Source organism: Arvicanthis niloticus, chromosome 1 (assembly GCF_011762505.2).
Source record: "Arvicanthis niloticus isolate mArvNil1 chromosome 1, mArvNil1.pat.X, whole genome shotgun sequence".
Taxonomy (NCBI): Eukaryota; Metazoa; Chordata; class Mammalia; order Rodentia; family Muridae; genus Arvicanthis; species Arvicanthis niloticus.
This window is the reverse complement of record NC_047658.1, coordinates 77,762,286-77,778,572: the sequence shown is the minus strand read 5'-3', so window position 1 is coordinate 77,778,572 and position 16,287 is coordinate 77,762,286.

Sequence of the window (16,287 nt, the reverse complement as noted above, 5' to 3'; positions counted from 1 at the left end):
ATGCTTGCAATTCCATGACTTGGGAAGTAGAGGTTTAGGGTTAACTTTGGCTGCATAGTGAGTTTGATGCAACAACCTGGGCTATATAAGAACCTGTCTCAAAAAAAAATACATGTATATATTAATTCATATACAGTTTTATTGTGCCTTTAAAGCTTGGATTTTGGGGAAACCCTGCTGTTTATTTGGGTTTGTTATGGTGCTTACTCTATGCTGAGAGTGTTCTCTCCATCCTCTAGTACATGAACTCTTTCCCCTTGCTATACTTCTTCCTACATTCAACAGGAGCGACCACTTTAGTTGGATATATTTTCTTCTCCCAGTAGAGAGTAACCATTGTTTTAACATTTTACCCTTGACTGTCAAGAAAGATCTTGGACCTAGCATTGTGACTAATTAATGCCCAGTGCTTGGAAGGCTGAAGCAGAAGGATAAGGAGCTTGTGGACAGCTTGGGTTGCCTGAGGTCTTGTCTCAGAAAAAAAAACCTCAGCAGTAGATTGTACCCCACAATTACCTGTATATCACCTGTGTTCATGGAGCACGGATTTGACATAATGCCAAATGTAAGTAGTCCAAGCTTTAAGCACACTCTATTATCTTTGGTGCCAGAGATGGATCCCAGGGCACACTAGGACTGAGGCTTGACCACAGCCATAAAAGATTTCCTAGTAACCCCAACAGAACATTCTATTGTAATGGAAAAGCAAGCAGGCTAACTACGCAGTCCACACACTTAAGAGAGAGAGTTTCCTTCTTAGTTTCTGACTATTTCCTGGAGCTTTGTTACTTTGAATGTAATATACTTATGATCTTAATAAATGTAAACTAGCTGGGTGGTGACAGTGGTCCATGCCTTTAGTCCCAGCATTTGGGAGGCAGAGGCAGGTGAATCTCTGAGTTTGAGGGCAACCTTGTCTGCAGATCAAGTTCTAGGACAGCCAGGGCTACACAGAGAAACCCTGTCTCAAAAAACCTGAATGAATAAATAGATTAATTAATTAAATAATATAAGCTAAAATACAGATTACACTGGAAAAACTTCAGTGTCATGCATGCTTTAGATTTAATTCATCAAAGTGCATTTTTAAAAAAACATCTCGATGAAAAGAATTGTTTCGATTTTTGTTATTATTGTTGTTGTTGTTGTTTTGGGATGTTTGTTTTTTCAAGACAGGGTTTCTCTGTAGCCCTGGCCATCCTGGACTTGATTTGTAGACCAGGTTGGAGTCTAACAGTATCTGCCTGTCAAGTGCTGGGATCAAGATGTGTCTAACTTGGGTTTTTTTTGTTTTTGTTTTTGTTTTTGTTTTTTAACTTGGGAATTCAACCTAGGTTCTTGTGCACTGTAGCTGAGCATTCTACTGTTGGGGTCCACACTAGCCCCACGTTGGGGCGGCCAAAAAATGTCGCGGCCCAAGCAAAATGTTGAGGCCCGGGCCGACCCACGTTTGGGCGGCCACTGTATCCTGGCCCAAGCTGCCGCTCCGGTCTTCGGGTCAGGGTTCAGCAAGAGCGAGAGTGAGGACAGACTCGAAGAATGCAGACCAGACAGAGTGTAATTCAATCCCGTTTATTCTTCAGTCTAAGTCCTAAGTCTTGAGTTCCTAGTGCCTAGTCCCTAGCTCCTAGTCCCTCCAAGTTCCAAGTTACTTCTTCCAAGTTCTCTTCCAAGTGCCTGCTACCTGTCTTCTCTCTGCTGTGTCTGGTCCTCTCCTCTGTGTCTCCCTAATGTCTGATGTGTCTCTCTCTAGTCTGTCTGCTGTGTCTCCCTAATGTCTCACTTCTAAGCCACACCTCTAAGTTACACCTTTAATCATGCCCTTGGGTCTTGTCTCTAAATCTGATCTCTACACTTCTAAGTCATACTCTTAAGTCACACACCTTTAATCTCACACACCCAAGGTATCTAAACCAAGATTATCGGAGTGTGCTCAGCTGTTGTAGGCTATTGTAATCCAAGTCACATGTCAGGGTATATGGCTCAAGATGGCTGCAAAGCTGATAGCCGCTTTCTGCTAAAAGTCGGCCCCCAACATTCTACCACTGAGCTATATTGGTGGTCCCCTCAAATTCTGACAGACATTGAGTCCTTAAGAACAAAGAGCATGAGGATTGGGGTATAGCTTAGTTGGTACTTTCCTATTATAACACCTTCATCCGTCCGCAGCACCTGGCCCAGTGGTGCATACCTGTGACTCAGGCCCTTATACATCCAGCAAAAGGATCAGAAGCAAGTTTTAGGTTAACAGGCTATCATTTGTTTAAAAAACAAAACTAAATACATGATTTTTTTAATATATGATTTAAGTCTGTTATAAATGTTTCAAAATAAGATTAAGATCAGTCTGTGGGGTGCTGGAGAGATGGCTTAGTGGTTAGGACCACCACTGCTCTTCCAGAGGACCCAGGTTCATTTCCCAGCACCCACATGGCAGCTCACACTTGTCTGTAACTCCAGTTCCAGGGCTTCTGACACCCTCACACAGACATATATGTAGTGAACATAAATAAAAAATAACATATTTTAAAAACTGCAAATAACTTCCCCACCAGTGATGTTTGAATGAGTGATCCAGTTTCTCTTTTTAGCAACTATGTTCATAATAGACCAAAATGAAAGCAACCCAGATGTCCTTCAGTGAATGAGTTTTTAAAATGAAAGCAAAGTTTTAAAAAAGAGGGGTTCACTGTGGTGGTACATTTAGAATCCCAGCCCTCAAGAGTTAGAGGTGAAAGGAATAGAAGTTCAAGGCTAGCCTGAGCTACATAATAAAATCCTGTTTCCCAAACCAGAAAAATCTAACATCTCTCAAATCTCTTGGCTTGAGCTATAGCTCAGTAGTAAAGTTTGCCTAGCATGTCTGAGGCTTCTAGGTTAATTTCTGTGGGAAAATACAATCAAAGAGTAGAAATTAAAGAGACCAAGTGTGGGGTATTTACCTGTAATACTAGATGTGGCTGGAGAAACAAACACATTCAAGTCCTGCCTAGGCTAATAGTGAGAACCTGTCTCATAAAAGGGGCTGGAGAGTTGGCTTTTCTGTCTCTCAGATAATCATGATCTCTTTAAGAATGGAAACATGGCCCATGACAAGTAAGGCTGGTCTGATTTCCACAAGCTAATAATGTTTGAAGAAAAGGAAGAGTGGCTGGGACTGAGGTTCGGTAGTAGTGTACTTGCCTTGTGTGTGTTGTGTCACCCTAAGTTCAATCCCCAGTCAGGCAGCAAGAGAAGAAAGAACAAAGGCATCGGGTGGTGGTCTCCAAGAGTAAATGGGAACGGTACCCAGTTATGTACCTAGTGACATAAGGGAGAACCTAGGTCTGGAATTCTAATGTTTCTTTGCCTGAAGCATGCTAGACTTGCAGGCCCCTAGGTTGTCAATGTTCTACACTTACAGAAGTGCTGTTGAAAGGGAAGCCAGAGATCTGAATTGAAACGGCGGTGGTGAGTTCATGTCCTCAAAACTCCAGGTTTGCCTCTTTATTTAAAATTTGATGAATGCCTACAAGGTTTGCATTGTGGCATTTAAATTGACAACAGGCAACAACTTAGTCCATCATCACTGGTAGTATTGTAATTGGGATCTCCGAATTGAGGCCAGCTTGGTCTACATACCAAGTTTATGCCACCCACAGCTACAAAGTGAGACCCCCGTCTCAAAAGCAAAACAGAAAGCACTTTCCTATAACCCAGACTAGCCTTGAGTTTACTGTTACTGAACTGCCTTGAACTTCTGACCCTTCCTCTGTACCTTCCAGTATGCCAGCAGTCTCTCTAACAATGCTGGATAAGGAAGTAAGGGAATAAAAACTAAAGAAGCCTCACAGTAAGTGAGGCGTTGAATTGTGGCTCAGTTGGTACAGTGCTTGCCTTGGCATGCACACAGCCATGCGTTTAAATCCCCACACTACAAAAACGGGTCCTTCTTGTAATCCTACCATTTACTAGGTGGAGGCAGGATAATTCAGAGGATGAAAGTCATCCTCAGCTACATAGTAAATTTGAGTTTAGCCTGATCTACACTCTGCCAACGGGCTATGCCCCAGTCCTTAATGGACTGGCAGTCATTCCTTGTGAGATTTTTTAGTATTCCTGGTGGAAGAGTTGACATAGATGCTCATCCTGTCCTGGGCTTGGATCTCAGAATTCCCCATACCACAATGGTCCTGGAATTCTCTGCCCAGATAGTTTATGAACTTTTAAAGGAATGAAGGCAGAAAAATAAAGACACTCATGGCTCACAGAGCTTCAATTTGCATGCACTAGTCTCTTATCACATATCATTAAACCAAGTGTGTGGCCCTTCTAAGCACATTGCCCTGTGTGTGAGTAGAAAGGGAATGAAGGTGGCCCTGGGCATAGAAGAAAGGTAGGTATAGATGCTGCTGGCCCACTGGCCATTTCCAGCTCAGTGCTAGCAACCAGATGATGAGGGTCAAAGGTGAGAGGAGAATGGAACAGAAGCACAAAGAAAGCCATGATGAAAGAGCAGAGCAGATGCTGACTTTTTAGCTTTGCAAATCTGTATCCTGTCTATTAGCCACATTCTGGCATATATCCAGCAGCCCTGCTAGGAGCACATGCTGTGTGTGTGTGGAAAGGATGCCTCTCTCTTTAGACACTCTGCTGCCACCTGTTGGAAGATGGTTACAGTAACTATGCAAATTAATGAGACCTAGTTGATGGAACAGTCTGTACAAAAGTTAGTACAAAAGTTTGTAGGCAGCCTATGCTATGTGCTACCCTCAGGGTGTTAGGAGCCAGAGGCACAAGACTAATTTGCAACCTGAGGCAAGTTTGATGCCAGTCTGGGCAACCTGGAACCCTATCTCGAAAGACCAAACAACAAATCCTAAAATCGTCCATTATAAGTTGTATTTTGAGTTTTGTCTATCATGAGCCATAATGTAACCACTACTACAAGATACATGACAATTTCATCACCCTGTTTCAAAGTCTTTCAGAATTGCAAAATTGCAATGTGGCACCATATGCCTTTTAACCCCAGCACTCTGGAGACAGAGACAGGTAGATAGGTATGAGTTTGAAGCCAGCCTGGTTTATTTAGGGTTTCAGGCCAAGCCAGTCAAAGATACATAGTGAGACCCTGTCTCAAAAAATAATAAAAATCGGGCTAGAGAGATGGCTCAGCAGTTAAGAGCACTGACTGCTCTTCCAGAGGTCTTGAGTTCAATTCCCAGCAACCACATGGTAGCTCACAACCATCTGTAATGGCATCTGATAACCTCTCCTAGTCTAAAGATAGTAACAGTGTACTCACATACATGAAATAAATAAGTCTTTGAAAAAAAATTATAAAAATCTTTCGGTTACAGCTAAATATATCTCCCTTTGGGATCCGGTCCAAAGCCTTTCATTTCTCCCTCGCTACACCATTCGGCCTTTCACAGGACGCTCTTGTCCCCAAGCTGATGAGAATAACAGTGCTACTGTATTCACAGTCTAAGGAAAAAGGCTGGGTGCAGCACACAAGAGGCCATCTGGTCTGATTCTGAAAAGCTTTTTAGTCCAGTGGGACATGGGAGGAGGGGAAGGGCTGAGAGAAGCAACTGTTAGTGTTTTTTTGGGCTTGGAGAGCCAAAGATACTCCTCTGCTTTCTGGGTCTGACCACCCCACCCTACATCAGCGTGCGCGTGCACGCACGCGCACACACACACACACACACACACACACACACACACACACTCACTCACTCATACAAGCACATCTACTTACAAGATCAGTCCTGTACCTGAATATTCACTCATACAGAAAGAACCTCAAATGTGTACTTACATATACACATTCACATGTTCATATACTACTTTTGGGAAAGTTGTAACACCTGGTGATGTAACATTTTCTCCTGTTTCTCAATTCATCCTCTCATTTGCAGCATCAGAAGTGGCCTGAGGCTGACTGATTTTGGGAGGTTCCTTGCTGCTGTCAGTTACGTGCCTAAAAGGTTAAATAAAGAATGAAACAGCCATGCGGTGATGGCGCATGCCTTTAATCCCAGCACTTGGGAGGCAGAGGCAGGCGGATTTCTGAGTTCAAGTCCAGCCTGGTCTACAGAGTGAGTTCCAGGACAGCCAGGGCTACACAGAGAAACCCTGTCTCGAAAAACAAAACAAAACAAAAAGAATGAAGCAGAGGTGGTTGCTGGTTCAGCGAAGGAGCTGGCACATAATTGTTCTCCAGGAATCAGCCTTGTTAAGAGAAAGGGCCTCCATCTAGATAGTGACCAGGCTATGAGGTGGGAGACCGTTAGAAAAAACAATAAACTGGACAATGCTGGCAGCACATACCTTTAATTCCAGCACAAACAAGCAGAAATAGGCAGATCTCTGAGTTTGAGGCCAACCTGATATACAGAGCAAGTTCTAAGCCAGGGCTACACAGAGAAACCCTGTCTTGAAAAAGAAAACAAACAATAACAAGAGAAAACAATGTGGCTAGGGAGAGTACTCAGTAGTTGGGAGTGCTTTTCTGCTCTTCCAGAGATTAGGATTTAGGCTCCTAGCACCCAAGTCAAGTAGCTCACAACCTCCTGCCTCCAGCTCCAGGCAATTTTAATAGCTTCTGGCTTCCTCAAGTGCTAGCACACAGGCACACAAATAGCATATGCGAAATAGTTTAACAGGAGCTTAAACAGGAAAGAGACACTTTTTTAAAAATTTATTTTTTCATTTTGTGTATATGAGTACACTGTAGCTGTCTTCAGACACACCAGAAGAGGGTGTCAGACCCCATTGCAGATGGCTGTGAGCCACTGTGTGGTTGTTGGAAATTGAACTCATTACCTCTTGAAGAGCAGTTAGTGCTCTTAACCACTGAGCCATCTCTCCAACTCAGAGACACTTTTCCTTTAAAACCTGGAGAGGAGTCTGGGCAGTGGTGGTGCACACCTTTAATCCTGGGATTCTTTGATCCTGAACCAGGCAGGGTTCAGTTGCCAGCACCCAAATGAGTGGCTCACAATCATGTATTCCAGTTCCAAGGATTTCAACAGACTCTTCTGACCTCTGTAGGCATCAGAAACATAGTGCACATATATGCAGACAAAACACTCATCAATTTTTTTTGTTTTTTTGTTTTTTTTTTTTGTTTTTTTTTTTTGTTTGTTTGTTTGTTTTTTTGAGACAGGGTTTCTCTGTGTAGCCCTGGCTGTCCTGGAACTCACTCTGTAGACCAGGCTGGCCTCGAACTCAGAAATCCACCTGCCTCTGCCTCTCGAGTGCTGGGATTAAAGTCATCAAATCTTAAAAAGAAGAAGGAAAAAAAAAAAACAAAAACAAAAAACAAGGGGAGTTTTATTAAGAGGTTTAGTTCACAGTTAGAACAAAAGTGATCCAGATGGAACTGCCATAATAAGGATGGCCGATAAAGGCTCCTCAAAAGAGCCTTCAGAGAAATCATTGAACAAACAAAACATCCGAGTGTGTTCATTTTCTGGGGCTCATGGGTTTTTTTTTTTTTTTTTAGCATGAAACAGTCTGGGATTACACATGTGACAAAAGAACGTGGAGGAGCCAGGTCCTGGTTAGGACCACCCATTAGCACAGCACTGCCTTTTAACTTTGCTCCAGGCAGGGAGTTTTGCAGGGTGTGGCCTGATTTTTAATTCTTTTAGAACATGTGTTGTTGAGAGACAGGAGCACTATTAATAAGCAAGGTGTTGAGGGCAAGTGGGACAGTAGGGTGTGGAAACATGAGATATGTATGACTTCTTAGGTAAAAAATCAGAGCTGGCTATGACCACTGAGCATGGGGTCACATGCCTATAACCTTACCACTCCAGAGACTGTAACCTAAGAGCCTGGGCTGCATAGTGAGACCGTGTCAAAAAAATAAATTAAGCCGGGCAGTGATGGTGCACGCCTTGTATCCCAGCACTTGGGAGGCAGAGGCAGGCGGATTTCTGAGTTCGAGGCCACCCTGGTCTACCTAGTGAGTTCCAGGACAGCCAGGACTATATAGAGAAACCCTGTCTTGAAACCCCCCCCCAAAAAATAATAATAATAAAATAAATTAATAAAACACCAAACTGTCTTGGTGAAGGATAGTTGGATTCCTTTGTTTCCAAAAGCAGAACTCTTCTTGGAGCAAATACTATGTTTTTGTTTGTTTGTTTTGTTTTTAGATTTTTAAAAATTTTGATTTTATGAGTATGTGTGTGTATTGGATTGTTTTATGTCAAACTTGACACAAGGTAAAGTCATCTAAAAGGAGGGAACCTCAATTAAGAAGATGCCTGCAGCCAGGTGTGGTAGTGCACACTTTGTGGGTGGCTCTCTGAGTTTGAGGCCAGCCTGGTCTACAAAATGAGTCCAGAACAGAGATACATAGAGAAACCCTGTCTCAAAAACCTGAAAAAGAAAAGAGAGGGGAGGGGGGAGGGGGAGGGGGAGGAGAAGGGGGAGGGGGAGGGGGAGAGGGAGAGGGAGAGGGAGAGGGAGAGGGAGAGGGAGAGGGAGAGGGAGGAGAGGGAGAGGGAGAGGGAGAGGGAGGAGAGAGGGAGAGGGAGGAGAGAGGGAGGAGGAGAGGAAAAAGGCCTCTGTAAGATCAGTCTGTAGGCAAGCCTGTAAGGCATTTTATTAATTAGTGTTTGAGAGAGGAGGGCCTAGCCCACAGTGGATGGTTGGCCCTGGGCTGCTGGTCCTGGGTTCTATAAAGAGTCATGTGGAGCAAACCATTAAGCAGCACTCCTCCATGGCCTCTGCATCAGCTCCTGTCTCCAGGTTCCTGCCCTGACTTCCTTCAATGATGAACAATGATATGGACGTGTAAGCCAAATAAACCATTTTCTCCTAAATTGCTTTTGGTCATGGTGTTTCATTAACAGCAATAGAGACCCTAACTAAGATGGTGTTTTGTGTACATGTATGTCAGTGTACAGTGTGTGTACAGTGCCCTCAGAGGCCAGAAGAGGAGGTTGGATCTTCTGGGACTAGACTTATAGCTGTGAGCCACTGTGTGCATGCTGGGAACTGAACCCAAGTCCTCTAAAAGATCAAGTGCTCTTAACCACTGGACCATCTCTCCAGTCTCTAAATACTATCTTAAAAAAAAAAAAAAAATTAGGGTCTCATGAGGCTGGAGAGTTGGCTCAGCAGTTAAGAGTACTGGCTGCTTTTCCAGAGGACACAGATTCAATTCCCAGCACCCACATGGCAGCTCATACTGTCTGGGGCTCTAGTTCCAAGACTTCTGACACCCTCACATAGACATACATGCAGGCAAAACACAAATAAACATAAAAATAATTTTAAAAAATAGGGTATCAGCCTAGTTCAAGCTGACCTTGAACTCTCTATTTAACCAAAAATGACTTTGAATTTCTGATCCTCCTGCATCTACCTCTTGAGTACTGGGATTACAATAATGCCTGCACTGCTGTCTCATTCCTGCCATGGTGAGGACAGAGTGCAGGGCTTTCTACCAAGTGAGCTGTACCCAAGTCTGCCTGGTTTCTGTCCGTCCCTCCGTCTGTCTGTTTACCTAACTCTATCTATCTATCTATCTATCTATCTATCTATCTATCTATCTATCTATCAATCTATCAATCATCTATTTTGCTTGTTTGCTTTTGTTTTTGTTCTGAGATAGTGTTTCTCTGTGTAGTCTTGGAACCCGCTCTGTAGACCAGTCTGGCCTTGAATCCAAAGAGATCCTCTGCCTCCCGAGTGCTGGGATTAAAGGTGTGTGCCACCACCTCCCGGCTGGTTTCCTTCTTTTTAAAGGCTTGATGATTCTATTGTAGGGTATACCACATCATCCATTAATCTTCAAGTGGACATTTGGATTGCTTCTATGTTTCAGCTTTTGTGTACTTTCTTTACACTTTTTTTTTTTAAATCCAGGTCTTTGCACGTGCTAGGCAACTGCTCTACCACTGAACTACCTCAGCCCTTTGTTTGCTTTGAGGCAGAGTCTAGCTACATAGCCCAAGCTGGTATTCTACCTCTCTGTTCCAGGTTATAGGCGTGTGCCATGGTACTCTATATACCTTGCTGTGTATATGTGTGTGGGCATGCTTGCAAGCATGTGAAACAGATATTTTATGTAACTGTCTATGTATCTATGCATGTAGGTAGTATGTATGTACGTAGTATGTATGTATGTATGTATGTGATTTGAATCGAGAGAGAGAGAGAGAGAGAGAGAGAGAGAGAGAGAGAGAGAGAGAGAGAGGAGGGTGTCTGGTATAATTTTTGAAAGTCCATATGTAGCTAAGGATGACTTTGAACTCTTAATCTCAGCTTCCCATCTCTCCCTGAGTGCTAGAATTACACTTAGTTTGTGTGATTGAATTCAGAGCTCTCTACTAGCCAAACTATATCCTTAATCCTTTTTTTTTCCTAAGTGAATTTGCTTGTTTTAAAATATTGTTTCAATTTTTGTATACAAGTGTTTGCCCGCATGTGTGTATGTATACCACATATGTACTGATTTCCTGGAACTGGAGTCATATACTGCTGTGAGCTGCCATGTGGGTGTTGGGAACTGAACCCTGGTCTTCTACAAGAGCAGCAAGTACACTTAACTGCCAAGTCATTGCTTCAGTTCCTGGTTTTTGTTTTAATTTGTTTTTTGTTTGTTTTGTTTTTATTTTTTTATTTTTATTTTTTGGTTTTTCGAGACAGGGTTTCTCTGTGTAGTCCTGGGTTTGTTTTGTTTTTAATTAAAAAATATATGTGTATATGTATGTGCCTGTGCGAGTTTATGTATATCATGTGTATATGTATTATCAGGTCCATGGAAGCCAGAGGTCATTAGATTCTTTGGCACTGAGTTACAGTTGTGATTTGAATGAGAATGTCCCATATAGGGTTCTATATTTGAATACATGGTCCTCAGTAGGTAGAATTCTTTGGGAAGGATTAGGAAATGGCCTTGTGCCGGGCAGTGGTGGCACACGCCTTTAATCCCAGGACTTGGGAGGCAGAGGCAGGTGGATTTCTGAGTTTGAGGCCAGCCTGGTCTACAGAGTGAGTTCCAGGACAGCCAGGGCTATACAGAGAAACCCTGTCTTGAAAAACAACAACAACAACAAAAAAGGAAATGGCCTTGTTGGGGGAGGTGCCTCACTAGGGCAGCCTTAAGGTTTCAAAAGACTGGTGTCATTCCCAGGGCATCTCTGTTCTGTCCTGTTCTTCCAAATCAAGATGTGAGCTATAGTTCTTCCTACCACCATTTCTTTGCTCTGCTATCATGGACTCTAACCCTCTGAAGCCATAAGCCCAATTAAATGCATTGACTCTTGGTCAAGGTGTTTTGTAACAGCAAGAGAAAAATGACTAAGGCACAGGTGGTTGTGAATCACCTGATACGGTGCTTGAACTGAATTCAGGTCCTCTGGAAGCACTGTGGGCACTCTTAACCACTGGGACATCTCTCCGGCCCCCATTTTTGTTGTTGTTTTAGTTTTTGCTGTTATTTGCTTATTTGCTACAAGATCCCATGTAGCCCAGCTTGCCTAGCTTGCTTTTCAATGAACTAATATTTTTGTATTGATATGTTCCACATTAGTACATATGTAAATCTCTTTCCCTTCTTAAGTTTTCTTTTTCTTCTTGCTTGTTTTCTAGCTGTATAATATTCCTGTGTCTTCATAAACTAGTTTTTCTAAAACCTGTCCTGTTAGCTGAGTAATTTGAATTATTTCCAGTTTTTGCTGTTAGAACCTTTTCTACAATGCAAATATGTAAGTATACAGTTAGTTTTGATGCAAAATGTGTCAGTTTATTTTGGCTGAAAAAGTAGTGTTTAGCTTTGAGTGCATCTTTCCTGCTAGGTCACATTCCCTCTGCTCTTGATCTGAACTACTGTGGTCACTTTTTTTCCTCCCCTCTATTGTAGAGGTGCTCTTGCAGAGTGTAACCCTTCTGTTCTTTTGTACTGCTAGAGAAAATGGAAGGGGAGAGAGAGAGAGAGAGAGAGAGAGAGAGAGAGAGAGAGAGAGAGAGAGAGAGAAAGAGAGAGAGAGAGGAAGAGGGAGGGAAACTGTTTATCAAATATATAAAGCCATGATCATTACTGAGCTACATCTCCAATATTGGCATTAAAAAATAATGATCATGAGGCTGGACAGATGGCTCAGTAGTTAAGAGCACTGGTTGCTCTTTCTATAGCACCTGGGCTCAATTCCAAGCACCCATGATAGCTCATAGCTGTCTGTATCTCCAGTTCTAGGGGATCCCACACTCTTAACACAGACATACAGAACCTCACCACCACCAATGTACATAAAATAAATAAATCATCTAAAAAAAACAAGCTTATTTATTTATTAAAAACAGGTCTCCTGTATTCCTGGCTGGCCTTGATGTAGAACAGGCTTGTGTAGAACAGGCTGGCCTTAAACTTACAAAGAGTTGTCTGACTTTCTCCTTCCAGTGCTGGGATCAAAGGTAAACCTTAACACTAAGGGAAGTTAACCTTATTTTTATTTGTATACAGTTTTGCCTCTATGTGTGTTCCATATGTGTGCAATGCCAGTAGAGGCCAGAAGAGGGAATTAGATTTCCTAGAACTTGGGTTACAGATGGTTGTTAGCCATCTCGTGAGTGCTGGGAACCAAACCCAAGTCCTTTGGACAAGCAGGCCATCTTTTCAGCCTTAATTTGTTTTTCTTTCTTAACTGTTCTGATCTAGGAGTTACATGAAAACACTTCTGTTAGCATGCCATTGGTGGGAACTAGTCAGATTCAAGGAAAACAGAAAAGGCACGTGTCTTCTAGGGACAGATCTACACACGATGGAAAGAGGAATGTGATTTTTATAGTGAACTTCAAGCACCACTTACTATCTTTTTCCCAATCTCAACCTCTCAAGCCACCCTAGCCTCCTTACTGATCCAGGAACATTCCAGACACACACTGTCTCACACTCATTTCTGCAATTATGTCCCCTCAGATATTCACTTGCTTGCTAATATCCTTCATGCTGAATTGGGCACCCTGGGTTGCATTTATAAAAAACATATTGTATATTAGACTGGTAAAAAGGCTCAGTTGGCAAAGTTGCTTGCTGCTAAACCTGATGATTAGAGTTCTACCCTGAGAACCCATGTCATCAAAGGAGAAAATGGATTCCCCTAAATTTTGACTTCCACACGTGTAGCATTGCATGTACACACAGACATACTCACACACTCAAATATAAATATAATAAATATATTCTTATATATAAAGAGTATATTATAGTCATGCTTGGTGGTACATATTCATAATTCTAGCACTTGGAAGGCTGAGGTGGGAGGATTTTAAGTTGGAGGCCAGCCTGAGCTTCTTAAGCAATTCCAGGTCAATCTGGGTTATATATAGAGACCCTGTCTCAAACAAAACAAAGTAAGCACATGAAGCTCTCAATATTTAAATTTCTTTCCCACTAATTCTTCAGTTAATTTCTGAATCTGCACTATAATCTGTTGGGAGGTAAGAATAGCTAGTCTTGGTTGGGAGAGGTTAACTGGTATCCCTCTTTTACACAGCTAGGAATAGTGGGGCAGGGATTTAATCACTAACTAGTAATATCCAGACCTTATGACTCTCTAAGAAGCAATCATTCTGCTAAGCATATTTCCTGCTGGGAAGAAGATCACTTTACAGTTGAGTATTCTGGGCCTCTGAGCAAATTAATACAGGCATAGATTTGTTTTCCACTGGTGTTTTCATGTGTTGAGTTAGTATGAGAGACGTCTTCTAGCAGCTGGCCAGCCTAGATAGAAAGTTTCTGGACTTTTAAACTGAGGACATTTAGTTTTTTGTTTCTTGTTTTTAAATATATATAATAAGCACATGGTCACTGTCTTCAGACACAACAGAAGAGGGCATCAGATCCCAGATCCCAGTAAAAAAGATTGTGAGCCACCACGTGGTTGCTGAGAATTGAACTCAGGACCTTTGGAAGAGCAGTCAGTGCTCTTAACCACTGAGCCATCCTGCACCCCTTGTTTTGTTTTTTTTGAAACAAAGTTTCTCTTTGTATCCCTGGTTGTGCTAGAACTCTGACTAAACTGTCCTTGAACTCACAGGGATCCACCTGCCTCTGCCTCCCCAGTGTAGGGTTAAAGGCGTGCACTATCATTGTTTGACTTTTTTTTTTTTTCTCCCTTTTTAATTGAAAAATTTACCAAGTCTCTTCTATATCTTTGTCCGAGTGAGCCTTTAATTTTACCTGCTTTGTACACATTTCCTGGCACTTGAAACCTTTCTTGCCTCAACCCTTCTCTCCCTCTGTTTTCTAATTTCAATCCCTTTTAATTCTCTGTCTCTATTTGCTATGTTGTTGTTTGTTTTAGACAGTCTGTACTGTATGGCCAGGCTGGCTTCAGATTCACACTCCTTTTGCTTGGCCTCCAAAATGCTGGCATTATAGGTTTGCTCCATTATACCTGGCTTTCCTCAATGCTGCCTAAGTCTCTGACTTTTCCATTCTTTGTTGTGGGCACACATTTGAGCCTCTGGATCACTAGAAGCCTTCCCTGACCATGCCCCAACACTAAGAGGCTTTCTTTTCCTTGCCCTATTAAGCTCTCTGAGCCCCCTGCACAGACTTTGAGTCCCAAGCATGTAGGATAAAGTAGCATCACTTCAGATGAACTTTGTAAAGCCACCCTCTCCTTTTGATTTCTTCCAGCTGTTCAGGTTAGATACAGGGAGCAGATGCTATGGTTTTCAATGATGTTGGCTGTGACCTCTCAACCAACCTCCCAAAGGGATCCAGTACTTGAGAGAGAAATACTGGGGACAGAACCCAGGAGAGAGCCCAGGTTCGGCCCTTGGGGAAGCCAGTTGCCTTCTATAGTCCTTAGCTGGCTGCCTGCCAGAGCAGACCTTGAGCAGAGCACACCATTCTGTGACAACAATGATGATGTATAATATTTATGGAGAACCTTCTATGTTCTGGATATAATCCTCACCACTTAACCTATACATGCATTTATTTTATGCTTTTACAAATATCATGCCTGCTGGCACCTAGAAATTACATAAGTAACTTGCCAATATCACATTGTACATTATAAAAGTCAGGATTCAAACCGGGGGATTGTTTCTAGAGCCCATGCTAGCAGCCACTACGGATTCTCTTTCTTGGTCTCTGATGTTACAGTAAAGACCTACCTGAGCCTGGTGTGATGATGCAGGCCTTTAAGCTCAGCACTGAGCAGGCAGAAGTAAGAGTATTGCTACAAGTTAATACAAATACATAGCAAGTTCTGGGTCAGGCAGGGCTACAAGTGAGACTATATTAAAAAAAAAAAAAAAAAAAAAACCAAACCAAACCAAATCAACCAACCAACCACCCACCAAAAAAAGACACATCTGCCTAGCTTCTGTAGAAAAATTAAATCAGAGGGTCTGTACTTTAGACAAGAGACAAGGACCAGGAGGTTTCACTCTGTCTCAGTCACCCCTTTTCTCCTACTAGGAAAGTCTCACTAGAAGGAAGAAAAGAAAGAAGGAAAGAAGGAAAGATGGATAGATGAATAAATGGACGGAGAATTCCGAGAGCGTGAAAAGAAATAAGTGGCGGGGGCCTCTGGGGCTTCGTGAAAGGTGGAGTGATTGGTGCATGGAAGAAGCCCTGTTTGTGGGGTGCGGGCCAGTGAGCTAGCACAGGATCCAAGTGTAGGCTCTGTCTCTTGCATTTCTTCGAGCTTCAGTTTCCCTATCTGTAAATTAAAGGTAAATATAAGATAAACTGACCCACTCTCTCCAAAGAACGGTTTCCTCAGATCTGTTGGGGAAAGCGGACTCTGAGGAGAGGTGACAAGGAGAAGCTACTCTGTGGTGACAGTACAGGAGCAGGATCCGGTGGGCTTCATAGTTTAGTCGTGCAGCTCTATCTCGGTGACACGGCCAGCACGAGCCAGGTCTCAGCTCGACCACCGTGGCCCACTCCTTCCGTACACCGCACCCGATTTCTCTAAAGGGGGGCAGCAGTCGCGGGATCCCGGCAGCTGACCGCTGGCCACTCTGTGGTGACTGCTCTGGAAGCCCAGGCCCCCGGGGCCCAAAGAGCATCACGTCATCCTTTGCGCTCGGCGCCCGCCCCTCCCCGACCGCGCGTGCGCACGCGGTGGTGGCGGGTGGGGGGCCGCGGTGGGGCGGGCGGCCGCTCTCCGCCCTTCCTCAGGCTTGCTCGGGCCGTGGTGCAGAGGACAGCGTCCAGGATGCGGCGCGGGGTGGCCCGGCGCCCCCATGCCCCGGCACGGCAGAGGCGGCCGCTAGGACCCGGCGAGGCCCGGGGGCGGCGGCCCGAGCCTCGGTAGC